Source organism: Vombatus ursinus, unplaced genomic scaffold, assembly GCF_900497805.2.
Source record: "Vombatus ursinus unplaced genomic scaffold, bare-nosed wombat genome assembly UNPS02014941.1, whole genome shotgun sequence".
Lineage (NCBI taxonomy): Eukaryota > Metazoa > Chordata > Mammalia > Diprotodontia > Vombatidae > Vombatus > Vombatus ursinus.
In genome coordinates this window covers 4302373-4318991 of record NW_020954719.1, presented here as the reverse complement: position 1 = coordinate 4318991, position 16619 = coordinate 4302373, and positions in this window count along the sequence as shown.

Sequence of the window (16619 nt, the reverse complement as noted above, 5' to 3'; positions counted from 1 at the left end):
ACCCACAGTGGCCTAATACTACAGGGTCACTGAGGACACCTTCATAGTCTCAATGATAGAACTTGTGACCAGACATGTGCTCACAAGATACCAGATTCCTGTATCAGGCTACACAATAATACAGGGCTTCTTTCCTTGGACATTATCCTGTTCCCACTTCAGCCACCTGGCCATTCCAGACCAAACATGTCAGTTTCACCAAATGTGCAGGGTCTGTTCTGACTTGGGCTAGTCCAGTGGTTCAGGTTCCAATGGGAATGGAATGAAACACTTGTAGACTATATGACATTTAATAAAAGAAGTTTAGTCAAAAATAACACGGAAAGAATGTAGTGCTGGTTCAATTGGACACAGCACCACCATGCCCCCCACCAAGTCCTCACAGGGGTGTGATTGGTCAGAAGGATATTTTTCCTCACATGGCATTGGGGAGCCTGTCAAGCCTCATGTGCCCTAACTATGCCCGCACTGGGCTTTTATGTCTTACTCAATAAGGAATTTAGTCTCCTGGGCCAATCAAATATTGAGAATAGCTTCAGGGCCTTCTAAGGAAACTTAGGAAATGTTTGGTCTATTTCCAGTTATGCAAAGGGGAATACTATAATTGTTCCAGACCAGATTAGTAGTAGATGGTGCTCCTACTACACAAGGCAAAGAGATACATGATAAATTTTTGGAGGATGGCAAACAAATAAGGTTGGCAGTTCAAAACCAAAAAGTTTTATGAAGATGTGGTTGATGAGATGAAGAATCAGAGGGCAAGTGAAGAGCAGATTAAAGAGCTGGATAAAGAGCTGGAAATTATTGCATTAATCTGAACTGATCCTATATTACTGCTAAAACTATGTTAGATCCTTGACCATTTGAATGACAGAATTAAAACTGCCTCTGAGGAAAATTATTCTCAGGTGAATTAGAAGTACCTAGCCCCTGACATAGTTTGGAGTTCTTTGATGAAAGAAAATAAGAGGGGCAGCTAGGTGGTTCAGTGGATAGAGCACTGGAGGATCCAGTGGAGGATCTGAGTTCAAATCCAGTCTCAGACACTTACTAGCTGTGTGACACTGGGCAAGTCACTTAATCCCGATTGCCTTGGGGGGAAAAAAAGGAAAGAAAATGAGTGGGACTTTGCAATATTCAATACCCATTTTAAGGCTCACTGAGGCTTGAAATCCTTTTGATGTTTAGTCTTGGCTGAATCAACAAGGATTATTGTGTATTCTGTAAAGTTTAAAGATATTTTGACAAAATTGTGTGATAGTAAATGGCACAGTGACAAACCTTGCATAAAGTGAATAGAAGGCTCTCAGTAAATAATTGATGAATGAGTAAACAAATTGGAAATTTTTATGTATGTATTTGCCATGACCTAATTTTGAAATTTTCCAATTGTGCTTTTATTTTTAAATTCTTTTGGAGTTAAAAACTCTGAAAAGCTCTGACAAGTTTATAATAGCTTATAATATAAGCTTTTAATAGTTGGGCATATTTTTAAAAAAATGAAATTTCATTTCAGCACTAAGGTGTTTAAAATTGAATAATTGAAACATAACCAAACCTTTCTGACTTTTAACACTTCTCTTGAAATCTTCTAATTTATCTAAGCTACCATTCCATCTCCTTTCTTCTCTGCGCTAAACTTCTTGAAAAGGTTTTCTGTATTTGCAATCTTTATTTCCTCACTACCCACTCTTTCTTTAACTCCTTGTAATCTAGCTTCCACTTCCCTCACAATGAAACTATCCTGATCACTGAATCAAAACACATCTTCCTTGACATTGAAATTGTTACCCACCCCTCTCCCACTGGATTCTTTCTCCTCTCTTGGCTTCAGAGATGCCACATTCTTTTGATTCCCCTCCTTTTAACACCACTCCTCAGTTTGCATCATAAGTTCCTCATTTCTTCCCAACTCCTTAAAAAAGATGTTCCCCAAAGGCCTGTCCTTACCCCTCTTTTCTCCTCCAATATCTTTATAAGCCCCACTTCAACAATCTCATTCACTTCTATGTCTTCACCTGCATCTATATGACTCCTATAATCTTTGTCTCTATGTATGACCTTTAGAGCTCTAGATTCACATCTCTGGCTGCCCATTTCTACTTGGATGTCTTGCCAACATATCGAAGGCAACATGTTGAAAACAGAACTTTGTAATCTTTCCCATACCCCAAGTTTGACTCTTTGGGGTTATCTTTGACTCCTTTCTTTCATCTTTTATATTAGATCAATTGTCAAATAATCTACTGATCATTTCAGCAACATCTCTTGCATTTGTTTATACCACCATAATGCCAACCCTCATGAACACTCATGAAACAAGTCTTCCTACTTCTACTCTTTGCCCTCTCCAATCTATCCTTCATACCATTGCCAGAATAATCTTATTCCTGTTTACCTACTGTCTGCCATGTAAAATTCATATTTGTTTGTCTTGCATTCAATGTCCTTCAAAACCTGGAGGCAGTGTGACAATACTACTTGGACAGCGAATTTGGGTTCAAATCTTGGGTCTACTACTTACTGCTTGTGTGATGTGTCAGGCAAGTCATTTAACCTCTTTAGGTATGTTTCTTCATCTGTAAAATTATGAGATCAGGTTAGGTGATTTTTCAAGTTCCTACCAGATCTTTTTCAGCTTTCTATGATTTCCCTCTCCTTTGCACATTCTATACTGCAACCAAACTGGATTGCTCTGTTTCTCAGTCGTGCTTTGTGCTTCCCTTTCAAATGTCCAAAAAGCATCAAATAAGCACATAAAACAAAATTATGTTTATACATGTTAATTTTTATATCCACTGTATCCCCAAGCAAGAGAGGAAAATCCCCTGGAGTAGTGAATATATCATCTTAATGGTAGAAGAACACTTGTTCAGTATTTCCCATATCTAAGAGGTCTTCAACTGCAAAACAGGGATAATAATAGCACTTACCTCCCAGGGCTGTTGTGAAGATCAAATAAGATAATATTTGTAAAGTGCTTATTATAGTGCCTAGCACATAATAGGTGCTCAATAAATGCTTCCCCACCCCTGTTTGCCTATCTTTATTTCTTAAGAGTTTGTTTTGCTTTCTGTTTTACAGTTTTTCTGTTGTGTGTGTGTGTGTGTGTGTGTGTGTGTGTGTATTTGCACAATAGTGGTAGGGGGAAAGGCAACTGTTGGTAAAGTACACAAAAGAGAGAGAGATTTTTATAACTTCTGGGACCCTTCCTAACACAATGGGAGCTCAGAGCCATACATTCTTATGTATGGAACTTTACTGATTCATAATTTGGTAAATTCTCAAAAGCAGAGAAAGAGAATGTAGCTCTAGACTGGTCCTACACAAAGCAAGTTTAGCAGTTTCTGGTAGGGGAAGACTGGAAGGGATGAGATTTAGCTTTTCTGGGACAATCACCTTAGGTACTTTCTCTCTGTCTCTCTCTGTCTCTTTCTTCCCACAGCAGGCTTGAAAGGAAAACGCTTTTCCTGAGGGATGTAGACAAGAGAGTGATTGGAGAGGAGACTCTACCCAGAAAAATCCAGAGGGAGGAGCTAGGATGCAGTAACACCCCTCACACAAGGGTAGGGGCCAGAAAGAGGGAATGACTTATTTTCCTCACTAGCCCAAGTAGCATCTACTTCATAAAACGGACTCTCCACTAAAGGGACCATATGCTTTGGACCTACTCATATCATTTATCCAGGGTTTAGTAGTGAGGATGAATACCTTGAATAGAGGTTGGATTACTTTTTCTCACACTCTAGCTCATTATATCCCCAATCTATGGTCTGGAGAAAACATTTAAATTTTTTATTTCAGTTCTTATTTACTAGAGTTTTCTTTTCTTTTTCTTGGCAATTGGGGTTAAGTGACTTGCCCAGGGTCACACAGCTAGTAAGTGTCAAGTGTTTGGTCTGAGGCCAGATTTGAACTTAGGTCCTCCTGACTTCAGGGCCGGTGCTCTATCCACTGCGCCACCCACCTTCCCTAGTAGAGTTTTTTCAAAGCAGGGAAATAGAAAGGTACTCAATGTACAATGTAGATCAAGTATGGGACACCTTTGTTTCCTCTACACAAAAGAAATGCTAAACACAAAAAGGTCTCACTCAATAAACATTAACAGAAACTTAAATAAACAGCAGCAATAACTACTGTTATACTCTCCCAGAATAATGAAACTGAAAGAGTGGGACATGAAACAGTTTTAAGGACTGCTGAACAGGTATTGTTTCACCCTAGTTTTGTATTGCCAAGTAATTCCTTCCTGGTCTATGTCCTCTGGGAGTGAGGCCAGGGCTTGGGGCTCCTCTGGCCAGTGGTTATCTTCTCCAAGAAGTCATAGAGTATCTGACAGGGACTCCTCCCAGAAGTGCAACTGGCACTGGCATCTCTAGATCTCTTGAGCTCATAAGCCTAGATCACATCATAGAAGTATATTTGCTTTCTTGAGAATGATATTTTATGATCAAAAAAGGAAACACAAAATAGAAAAATGGAAGCCAGGAGCTTCAAGGTCCAGGATCACCTCACTCAGCTGAGCACCTCCTCTAGCTGCCACATGAAAGCAGTTACTGTTTTTCTGGGTGGAGGGAAAAGACTGCCCTTCCGCACAAACTTCATAGGAGAGGTTCAGATAGTCTTGATCTGATAAGCAGGAGGATTGGTGGGAAGAAATAACTGAAGATAAGTTATTACCTTTTAAAGATCTACTGATTAAGCATTATTTTGCTTAGTGACCAATATGGGAACTGCTTATCATTCCCTAAGTTTTTTGGGTCATTCAAGGCTAAGTTACCCGCCTGACTGAAAGTAACCAGGGACTCTATCATCCCCGTAGTGCCCACGTGCTAGACAGAAACAGGCAAAGGCAGTTTTATTTATCTCTTTACATATGTATATATGTGTCTACACATACACAAATGTGTACAAATGCCTTGCCATGAAGGAATAACTAACTTGCAACTATCTGAGAAATTCTGTATTTCTATTATTTTGATGTTCAACATGCCCTTTATGTAGTGAGTGGAAGTTATAATCCTTTTGTTGTAGATTGGTAATCTTGATTGTGGGCACCTAATGAAAACTTACATTAAAAGATAATGACTATAAGATTTGACTGAGGAGGGAAATAGGTCTCTGATCTAGTCTTATATAGCTATAGATTAACATTTACTTCTCAGATAGTAACCAGATCATTTTATGATATTTGGAAAATTTGAGTTTGAGTAGTACCAGGACTGTACTATGACTAGGGCCAATTTTAGGGACATAGGGCAGTTTCTCAATGGGGCATCCAGTGCCAAGGAGTGCTCCAATAAGGTATGTGCAATATTCACTCTTAGACTTAGGTTATCCCTTGGTCAATAAAATAACAGACCTTACATAATATTTTTGTATATCTCTTTTAAAAGGTCCAGTAAAATGGAGTCAGACATGCCAGAGCAGGCTAGGACACTTCTCTGTTAGATGGACAACTATAAATATGTCAGTATATCTAGGAGATAAAAAAAGTTTCAGATTCTTTAGAGGAAAATCTAGGGAGAATTCAAGTGATTGATGTGGACAGAACTTCATGCTGGGCAACTGATTTCGGGAGCCAACACTTAGAAAACCAAGTAAAGTTAGAGTGGAGAGTGTCAATTAAGTTCTGCCTCTCTTTTCCCTTTTCCAGTCTCTATTCACTGCCTTCCAGTCCCTACTCAAGCTGGCTTATTCCAGGAGAGGAAGTTGAAACTAAAATCAGTCTTTCTCATTCATTGCCACAGCGCCCTCCAGTGACTGTATTTGCTCCAGTTCTTTCCCAAATTGAACTGAATTCTTAGAAAACTTTTTTTTCCTCCAAGATTTTATAAATAGATAGATGGAAATAGATAGTAAACAAACAAACAAACAAACAAACAAGTCTGTCCAGAGAACAAAACTTGTTGAAAGGAAGAAACTACAGCTCATTAATTTACATCCCCCCAACCCAACTCCCACCCCATATAGACACTCTCACTCCAGTGACCTCACTGAACATACAGGGTAGGCACAGACATCTGTTAGTTAGCTGGAGAAATCATTAGCCGCTTAAATTATTTGTGACTGGTCAATGAATGAGTAAAAACCATTCTGCAATGTGCCAAAATGTTCACATAGAAAATCAGTATACTCAAGGGAAAGATGAGGGGAGTTGTGGGGTGGGGGAGCAACTCTTGGAAGAACCAAATGCTGAAGTCTTGGAGCAGGTTGAGAGGTAACAGGAGAGGAACGATTTCATCTCTGAGGTGGTCCCATTTTCAAAAATGTTGAGCCTTTTCCCTGAAAGTGGTCCTCTGTATACTTTATATACCTGGCTGCCAGGAATCTCTCTCCTCCTCCTCCTCTTCTTCCTCCTCCTCCTCCTCCCACTCTCCCTTTAAAGCCACAGCTGCTCATTTGAGTGACTATATTCTATATATCTTGTACAAACACCTGGATGTGTTAACCTCGGGGGGGGGAGTTAAGGGGGGAGGGCAGAAGGAGGGGAGAGGGAAAGGGAGGAGGGGGAAAGAGAGCCAATGTATGCGTGTGCACGTTTTATGAGTTGTGGTGAATATGAGGCTGCACTTAAACATAAAAGGTGGATGCCTTTAAGAAAAGGAGCAATTGGAATAGGACAGTACTGTTTACTGTCATAGGGAGGTTAGAATAAAATTATTTCATCCCAGATGCATAAATTCATTGGACTTTTTAAAAGAGATGATAGAAATAATTAAAGAAAATAATGTATATTTTACTCCAACTTTTTCTGGAGTGTTTTAATACTACTCTGATTACTTATTTGATGAAGAAACATTAGATTAGTTTATTCTCACTGAAACTTCATTTCTTATTAGGGAATGAATGAAAAGCATTTATTATTAAACACTTACCATGTGCCAGCCATTCTGCTGAGCACTGAGTATAAAAATATAAAAAGTGGAACACTTCCTTTATTCTAGAATCTTATATTCTAACAGGGGAAGATAGGTCAAATATGAAAATGGTGACCAGGTAAGGAAGCATCTAGGGAGTCACAAGGCTGATTAATTAGTCCATAGGCAGTCAATTGGCATACCCTTTCCAGAATCAATGGTCCTATTGTTTTTATTGCTGTGCCCAGAGCAAGAGGCAGAAAACTGGTGGAGAAAGAGGAAAAGAGCACAGGTTGTCTGGCAGATGAAGATGATCTGGGTGGATGACTGAATGGGATGTGAAGGTGAAGCATGGAATTTAAGGCAAATGGAAGATCAGGACAAATATGCATGGGGACTCGTTGTCTAGATTGCATTATATTCTCTTCTTCCTTTTCCCAAAAATAAAAATGTTGTCTAGTAGAAGACCAACACTTATCTGTCCTCCCTTACCCACTCCTTTCCCCTTCTGAAATAATCATGAACTAGACAAAGTACTATTGGCAGGAAGAGAGTTTTGATTCTTGAAGAGTATCACTATTAAATCTCTCCTGCTGTGTCATCTAAGGAATGGGGTTTGCTGTGTTTTTTAAAAAATGTGCATATTTTCTTGGTTCCCCTGGAGATAACTTCAGTACAGACCACAGGTGTATGATTTTTCACCTCACACTGGCTCCAGAGCTTTGCTAGCATTCTTGAGGAAGTGAAAGAAACAGGAATGTGAATCAAGAATGTCTAATTCCTGCCTGTGGTCACTTGCTCTTTTAGTGCAGAACATGGAACTCAGCATCGCCTCTTTTCCCTTGTCTTTCCACAAAAACATGGAGAATTATGATGATCAATTATTTTAATTCCACTAGTAGAGTCATGGAATCTTTTTCTTTTCTCATCTTAGAGCAATGTAGATTTGGCAGAGGGGAGAAGTCTTCATTAAAACAATCCATTATTTTTCTTCATTTGTTCCAAATTGTAAGTGTTTTTCTGTATTTCAGAAAAAAAGGAAACTCTGTGAGCTTTTTTTTTGGAGATAAATACAAATATACTCCTTTTTCTTTGTGAAATACCCCTCATGTTTTATGTTCTATGTATGCATGAACAGGTAAAAAACATACCCCAGCATGCTAATGTTCTCATCTTAATGCTGCAGAGTTTTTAATGGGAATTATGTACATTAATCTTCAGTCCAAATAGTAGCATGTTTCTTTTTCATGCCTGGGCCCTGTGGGAAACTTCTGTGTAGTATGTTCAAAGGAAGAAAACCTGATATTTTAAACTCTCCTCCCTTCCTTTGGGAGTATTTGGTACACTCAATGCAAACCTTCACTTCTGGACTTCCAGTGCTGAAAGAGTTCCTATTAAACCAGATGATGCAAAACAAAGGGCACTTTGGTGAGGAATTGATAACCCAACTCAGATATTCTTTGTGCTGATCACCTCCTGTCTATTAGAATAAGGAATTAGTATTATTTAATGGATGATGGTGTAATTAGAAACTTGACATTTTTAAGGTCTAATCAAACTTTTGCTAAAGACAGACTTGAACTGGAAACTTGACGTTTCAGAGTCTTTTTCTGATGTTGAAAGAGAAATGGTGTCTATATATAACAGGGTTAATGTGGAAAAATGTGTTAGGCTACTACTTATTAAAAAAAAAAAGATAAGTGATTGGAAGGCAGAGGTCTGCCAAAACCCTCCGAGAGTTTCTAGGAGGCAACTTTTGCTGTTTTAGGATTCAAGGGAACACTGTTCCCTTCTCATAGGATCCCATAATCTCAGAACTGGAAGCAATCTGGGACCATCTAGTCCAATATTGTTATTAAACAGGAATCTTCTGTACATCATCAACTAAATTAATAACCTCCAGTGACAGCAAACTCACTACCTTCTGAGACAGTCCCTTCTAGCTCTAAATGTTAGGCAGTATTGCCTTATATTGATCCTAAATCTCCCTTCCGCAACTTCTACCTGCTGTTTCTAGTTCTGTGAGGCCTGATGGATGAATAATACCTTTTAGGATATAGTAGTAAGGGTATTTGATTTGTCTCTGGAAGATAGAGCTTCTAATCCCAGCTTTGCTAATTATTGTGCCTAATTGAACACAATGCACGTCAAATACTGAGTTTCAATTTTTTTTTTTTTTGCTTTTTGGTGAGGCAATTGGGGTTAAGTAACTTGCCCAGAGTCTCTGGTTACAAAGCAGTTTCCTGTTCTATAAAACCAAACCATAATAGATTATCTCTATTATCTTCTACCTCTATTATTCTACAAATCTTTGAGCCTACAATTTTGTTCCATTTTGCCTCATCTTAGTTCTAAACCGTATCACAGTGTAACACATCTCATTAAGCTGAGACTCTAATCAAGATTGTGGCAAGACATTATTTACCCAACAGGTAAGGTTTGAAAATTGTACCCCTGAGTATTTTTGCCCATCAGAAGGGTTGTGTCAAGTAAGTAAGTGTCAAGTGTCTGAGGTCAGATTTGAACCCAGGTCCTACTGACTCCAAAGCCAGAGCTCTATCCACTATGCCACCTAGCTGCCTTTGAATTTAGATTTTTCAGTAGGTATTAGAAAAACCAAGATTAGATGTAGGTGACATATGTGTATGTGTATAATAAACATAATTTTAACATTAGAAAATTCTATTTTCCATGGTACCTGAACATTTATTTTGTGATGTCAGTCTAATGTGTTACAGTGAGGGCACAACCCTTCTGATGGGCAAAAATACTCAGAGGTACAATTTTCAAACCTTACCTGTTGGGTAAATAATGTCTTGCCACAATCTTGATTAGAGTCTCAGCTTAATGAGATGTGTTACACTGTGATACGGTTTAGAACTAAGATGAGGCAAAATGGAACAAAATTGTAGGCTCAAAGATTTGTAGAATAATAGAGGTAGAAGATAATAGAGATAATCTATTATGGTTTGGTTTTATAGAACAGGAAACTGCTTTGTAACCAGAGAGGTTAAGTAACTTTCCCAAAATTGCATCTGAGCTCATGACAGAACCAGGACTCCTATTTCCTAGCCTAATGCTTTTTCCACTATAACATGAAAACAACTGGAGGTCATGTCTAATGTTTTTGTGAAAGAAGGATGGTCAAGCAGTCAATAAGCATTTACTAAATGCTATGTGCTAGGCATTGTAGTAAGTGCTGGGAATAAAAAAAGGCAAAAGACAGTCCCTGCCCTCAAGGAGCTTACAGTATAATCGGAAAGACAACATTCAAGCTAGTATACACAAGCTATGTTTGGATTAATTGGGGTTAGTCTCAGAGGGAAGGCACTAAAATAAAGCAAAGGCTTCTTGCAGAAGATGAAATGTTAGCTGAGACTTGAAGGAAGCCAAGGAAAACAGGAGGCAGAAAGGGATGGGGGACAAAAAGTGAAAATTCTGATTTGGGGATGGAGTGTCATGTGTGAAGAACAGTAAGGATGCCATTGTCACTGGATCCCAATGTATATGGATGAGAGTAAGTGGTAAGAAGAGTAGAAAGGTAAGAAGGGGTCAGGTTGTGAAGGGCTTTAAAAGCCAAATAGAGGATTTTATATTTTATTTAGTGAATAGGTTGTTGACGTGATTAGACCTGGTTGAATGGAGGATGTCTTGGAGTAGGATAATAATACCTGTTATTATGAAGGTAGAACTAAAAGAGTTAACAGAAGGCAGAAATAACAGATGAGGGAAGAGTAAGGAGAATTTCTGGAAATCCATGGATAGATCTGATTCTTCTTTTACAACATGACTGATGTGGAGGTGTGTTTAATATGATTGTACATGTATAGCCTATATCAGATTGCATGGTGTCTTGGGGAGGGGAGAGAGGAAGAAGGGAGAAAAAAAATTAAAATCTTATAAGAGTGAATGTTGAAAAATAAAAATAAATCAAAAATAAAAAAAGAAATTCATGAACAGAATAATTGATCATTGGTAGAAATAGAACTAATTCTATCGTAACATGATAATATTCTATTGTAATATATTATATAATATAATCATGTTATAATATGATAATATTCTATTGTAATATCTTATATAATATCTAAAGCACTTGAATTATAAAATGGAAGAAAATGAAGATTTATACAGTTCTCACAGCAGAAATCTCTTTGAAGAGATTAAGTAAAATTACGGATTGATGTCACTGAAATGAATACTTTTCATCTCTAGAGCTCTCAGACCCCAAAGGCATATTATTTATAAAGAATGAATGCTAGAAGAATATTTACAAACTGTATTGTCATTTGTCTTTGCAGTGGGGGTACTGGATAGCTTAGACTATTCTAAAAACATCTTAAGTCATTTGTACTTTGTGACCTGTTTATTTTATTTTTCCTCTTTGTTTTATACATGGTGAAAATACATGTTTTTCTAACACTTTTTGTGGGCATCAAATAGCTATATATAAATTAAAATATATTTCTATGTTCATTCAATAAGCATTAGTAGTGGATTATATTGCAATAGACTTCTCTTTGAACTCTGTAATGTGGGCACTGTGTAGTGTATTAAAGATGCTTTTAAAAACATCTTATGTCATTTGTTCTCTGTGACTCGTAGAGGGGACAAAGGAACAAAGCATAACAAAAAGTGTGTTCTTCCTCCCACATTCATTCAATGGGCTAAATAAGGCACAATGGGTACAAAGTGGCAGTGAGAAAAAAGGGACAGCTGCAACATTGGCATTAGAGGTGTAACATATTACTACTCCCCAGGAAATGCTTCAACTCCTCCATGAGTTTCATTGTAATAGAACTTGTATTTGCATATTAGCCTTTGGGACGAGGGAAGAAGATGCCAAAGTTGGTCATGAAGATTTTCAGGGCTAATCTCATCAGAGTTGATCATGGAATATGACCTAATGTTGTCTCGAATGTATTAGTTTCATTAGGAAGTCTAGTAGAATGGAAAGGGCACTTGTGTGATCTGAGGCAAGCCATTTCACTTTTCTGGGCTAGGTAATACAATGGTTAGAGCATTGGCATTGAAATCAGGAAGACCAGAGCTGGTCTGGCCTCAGGCAATTATTGTTGTGACCCTGTCTGCACAAATCACTTTTAACATCCCCTAGACTTGGTTTCCTTCAATTGTTAACGTGGATAATGATAGCCACAACTTTGCAGAGTTCATGTAAGAAGCAAATGAGACAACATATGCAAAGCACGTGGCAAACCTTAAAGTGCCATATTATTATTTTCCTTATCTATAAAATGAGAGTCAGATTAGATTAAGGCTCTCTCCTTTTTCTATAATGCATGAGCCTACTGTTTAAAAATGTATGGTTTTGTGTGTGTGTGTGTGAGAGAGAGACAGACAGAGAGACAGAATGAGAGAGAGAGGGAGGAAAAGGGGGAAAAGGGAGAAAGGAAGAGAGAGAGAGAGAGAGAGTTGGGGTGGTGTTGGTGGTAGAGAGGGAGACAGAAAACAAATATGAGCTGTATATTAAGAAAATACTAAAATGGAGAAAAAACCTTCAGTATCTAGGTCTCTTTACTCTCTTTGAGAAACACTCAACAATGTCTATAAAAGTATTAGCTAACTCTCATTTCTTCCTCTGTGTGTATGTGTGTGTGTGTGTGTGTGTGTGTGTGTGTGTGTGTGCATGTGTGTTTTTGTGTGTGTGGTCAGTCAAGTTCAAAGAGTTTCCAGAAATGAATTTTATTTTATCTGCATAATTTTAGGAAAATTCTTCTTGGCTTCTAGACCTTGGCCAATTCAAGGGAAGGTCATTTACATCTATATTGCATCCCACCCTACTGGTTGTTTATACCAATTTAAACCCTCATTACCTTAAATTCTCATTTCCCCTCTCCCTCGTTCAAAATGTCCATCTTGCTCAATGGAACACTCTCCCTCCTTTGTTGTGACTACTGACCTATCCAGTTTCCTTTAAATCCTAACTAAGATCTCACCTTTTACTGAAAGCCTTCCCCAATCCCTCTGAACCCTAGTGTCTTCCTTCTGTTAACTATTTACTATTTATTTTATATATAGCCTGCTTTGTATAAATTTGTTTGCATGTTTTCTCCATCATTAGACTGTAAAATCCTTGAGGGCAGGGGTTGTCTTTTGCTTTCTTTTATATCCTCAGTATTTAGCACAGTGCTTGGTGCATCTAAGTGCTTAATAAATGTTTATTAATTGATTAATATGCTTCAGCCTACTTATTCACTTCTCAACATTCACTTCTCTTTCCATTATTGCCTTCTGGTGATCTGCAGTGTTTATTCATTGGATATTTAAGCATTCCATGATTGACATTCATTTCAACAACAATCTTGGGCTCATTAAAAGCACTGTATTATTTATCTAATTCAACCCAGTCCACTCTCCTCTTTAGTTCTAGATCAATTCATTGTGTATCTACAGTGATTGTTTAAGAGATATACATACATAGTATATCTATATGTATATAAATGTATACATGTCTCTGTGTATATAATATTTGTGCATATACACTTTGTTGTTGCTGTTGTAGTGTGTTTTTCTGATACAAATCTATTATCCAAGAATGATATATGCAAACTATAGCCCAAGGACTAATTCTGGCTGTCCACCTGTTTTTATACTGCCAGTGAGCTAAGAATGGTTTTTACATTTTTAAATAAAATTTTATTGTATTTAAAAATGTAAAAGCCATTCTTGGCTTTCACAAGAACAGGCAGTGGGCCAAATTTGACTCTTAGTCTTTAGTATGCCAAATCATCATATAGAGAAATCATGCAGATATATAAGAAGAAGAACCATTGCCCAATAAATTAATGGTCAGAGGTTATAAACAGGTAATTCTTTTTTTAAAATAAATGTATTTATTTATTTTTAGTTTTCAACATCCACTTCCATAAGTTTTTGAGTTCCAGATTTTCTCCCCATCTGTCCCCTCCCCTACCCCAAGATGGCATGTGAGTTGATATAGGCTCAACATACATATTCATAGTAAACCTATTTTCACATTAGTCATGTTGTAAAGAAGAATTAGAACCAATGGGAGAAACTACGAGAAAGAGAAAACAAAGGGAGAGAGAGAGTGAGAGTGAGAGAGAGAGAGAGAGAGAGAGAGAGAGAGAGAGAGAGAGAGAGAGAGAACAAATAATATGCTTCAATCTACATTCAGACTCCATAGTTCTTTTTCTGGATGTGCACAGAACAGCATTTTCCATCATGAGTCTTTTGGAGTTGTCTTAGATCCTAGAATTGCTAAGAAGAGATATCTATCAAAGGTAGTTATTGCATAATGTGACTCTTACTGTGTACAATGTTCTCCTGGTTCTACTCACTCCACTCAGCATCAGTCCATACAAGTCTTTCCAGGTTTTTCTGAAGTTCACCTGCTCATCATTTCTTATAGCACAATAGTGTTCCGTTACATTCACATATCACAACTTGTTCAGCCATTCCCCAACTGATGGGCATCCCCTCAATTTCCAATTCTTTGCCACCACAGAAAGAGCTGCTATAAATATTTTTTACACATAGATCCTTTTCCCATTTGTATGATCTCTTTGGGGTACAGACCTAGAAGTGGTATTGCTGGGTCAAAGGGTATGCACAGTTTTATAGCCTTTGTGCATAGTTCCAAATTGCTCTCCAGAATGGTAGGATCAGTTCACAACTCCACCAACAGTGCATTAGTTGAACAGGCAATTCTTAAAAGAAGAAAGATAAGCTAATAACAACCTTATGAAAAAATTATCCAAATCACTGGTGATAAGAAAAATATAAATTAAAACAACTCTGTAGTCCCATTTCACAATCTATCAGTATGACCAAAATGTATAAAAATGACAGTTGCTGGAAGACTTGTGGGAAGATTGACACACCAATGTGCTGTTGGTTCTGGAAAGTGATTTGGAACCATTACCTAAAAAGTCACTAAATTGTGTACACTCTTTGTGGCTAGCAACACCATCACTAGGCATATAACCTAAAGAAGTCAAAGGCAGAGGGAAAGGACCCATACATACAGAAATATTTAGAGCAACACTTTTTTTTTAAACTGTAGCAAAGAACAGGAAGGAAAAATGAGTGTTTATCAATTGACTGAACAAATTATATGAATACATATAATTGCTTAAGAAATTATAAAAAGGATATATTCAGAGAAACTAGAGAAGACTTCTATGACTTGATTCAGTGTAAATCGAGCAGAAGCACAATGATTTATAGAATGAATACAATATAACTTCAAAAGACTTAAGGACTCTGATCAATGCAATGACCAATCATGACACCAGAAGCCCATAGTTTCAACCATAGCCAACATATTGATTTGTCTTGTTTAACTTTACTTATTTGTTATAAAGGAAGGCTTGAGTTATAGAGGAGGAAGTAGACAGATACTGATGGCAATACCAAAAAAAGAGAAAGATAGAAAAGAAAAAGACATCAATGAAACATTTAAATATAAAGAAGAGAGCAGAAATAAGTTAAGAAGAATTGTCAATCAGGATAATTTTAGTATTATATTGTTAAATTTAATATAACCTTAAAAATAAACATAAATTCTACATAATAGACATGGATGTGTTAATGTGCAGTCATTTTTTTCCATTTTTCTCCCTATATTGACAAGATTTTGTTTGTAAATGTTTGTTAAGTTAATAATTAAAAAAAAGAGGGACAAATCAGTGGCTTTAAAAGTCCTTTCTAGCTCTAAATTGATTATAGTTCAGTTTCCAGTTTTCTTAGTTGTTTGTTTCAAATAGAGAGTTATTCCCACAGGTAATTTAGATTCTCTTTACCATGAGTTTGATCATTTCTTATTCTTCCTTTTCTATTCCATTCCACTGATTGACTTAAAAATTTTGTTTAACCAGTACCAAACAGTTTTGATGATTGATTACTGCTTTATAACAAAATTTAAGGCCTAGAAATACTATTCCCCTTTCACTTCTACTTTTAAAAATTATGCTCTTTGATGTTCTTTTTTTTTCTTTTCAGTGAGGCAATCAGGATTAAGTGACTTGCCCAGGGTCACACAGCTAGCAAGTGTCAAGTATGTGAGACCAGATTTGAACTCAGGTCCTTCTGACTCCAGGGCCAGTGCTTTATCTACTGCGACATCTAGCTGACCCTGTTCTTTGATATTCTGTATCTTTTGTAACTCCAAATGAATTTTGCATTATACTGGCATAGCACTAAATTTGTAAATTAATTTAGGACTATCATCATTTTTATTCTGTTGGTAACATAATTGGAAATATAACATTCTAATTATAAGCAGTGAATATCCCTTCAATTACCTAATTTTTAGAAGAGGGTTTTATAATTATTAGTGTATCTTGGTAGATGTTTTCCATATTTTGTGGTTATTTTACTTTGTCTTTCTACTACTTCTTTCTGGATTGTCTTATTGCTATATTGAAATGCTGATTATTTTTGTAGATATATTTTGTACCATTCTAATAATGTACTGTTACAAGTAATTACTGATTCTCTGAGGTTTTCTAAATGAATCATTCTATTATCAGCAAATACAGATAAGCCTTTTTACCATTGTTTATGCCTTTAATTTTTTTCTCTTGTCATTGCTACTGTTAGCATTTCTTAAATAAATCAGTCAATGCACATTTATTAAGCATTTGTTACTTGCCAAGGCATAGTGCTAAGTGTTGGGGGGGACCACTAAAACATATGTTAAATGGTCCCCGTAGAATTATGTCAAATATTAGTCCCCCAACATTATCTCAACTAACATTTTATGTACTCTATTCA